This window comes from Anarrhichthys ocellatus, unplaced genomic scaffold (assembly GCF_004355925.1).
Source record: "Anarrhichthys ocellatus isolate YVR2014 unplaced genomic scaffold, GSC_Weel_1.0 scaffold244, whole genome shotgun sequence".
Lineage (NCBI taxonomy): Eukaryota > Metazoa > Chordata > Actinopteri > Perciformes > Anarhichadidae > Anarrhichthys > Anarrhichthys ocellatus.
The window spans coordinates 47,327-48,188 of NW_022280274.1; positions in this window are offsets into that span (position 1 = coordinate 47,327).

The following is an 862-nucleotide window of genomic DNA, read 5'->3' on the forward strand; positions in this document are numbered from 1 at the left end:
CTCTTTAGGTTGTACTGACAGTTGTTACATTGCTCAAATTAGCTCTTAAGGTTGTAGTACTGACAGTTGTTACATTGCTCAAATTACCTCTTTAGGTTGTAGTACAGACAGTTGTTACATTGCTCAAATTAGCTCTTTAGGTTGTAGTACAGACAGTTGTTGCATTTATCTTACGATCAGACCTTACTGTCTTGGGACTAACCGTTGTCAGTATGATTTATTGATGGCGTAACCCGTTGGAAGGATTTTGATTGTGTTAACAGACGCAGCCGTAATGTTTGTTTCCCCAGTGGTCAATTGGGCAGTTCCGTTCATTGTCGGAGTAACGGCTCCATTATTATTGTTATCTCTTACCGTTGTAACTGATGGGGCCACTGAGGTAAGTTGTATGGTAACCCTGCTGCTCAACTCTTGGTTTATTATCATCCCGAGACACTCGGGAACTGTCCTAGTCACACGTCCCCCTTTACTGTTTACGGCTATACATTTGAGTGCATATGTTCTGTTGGGTTGGATTATCTTGTCTTTCAGTTCCATCACCCATCCAGATGTCTTCGGTGCCACCCTCACCCCACACTCAACAGTTTTCCACGCTGACACACCGGTGACATTATTAATACTCCACCCACACAGCTCATTCTGCTTCTCTTCACCCTCTATCATCTCCAATACATGGATTTCTCTTTTCGCTAAGTTAACTGTCACCCCTTGATATGGGATGCGCAACTTTATGTTGTTGTTTACCAATCCATACGCTAGTATTATCATGGGTTTAGGATCACCATTATCCACTCGTACTAGTTCATAAGTCATTCAGACTCCTTGTGAAGTGTCAATGTTTTTTATTTCCACATGTACATAT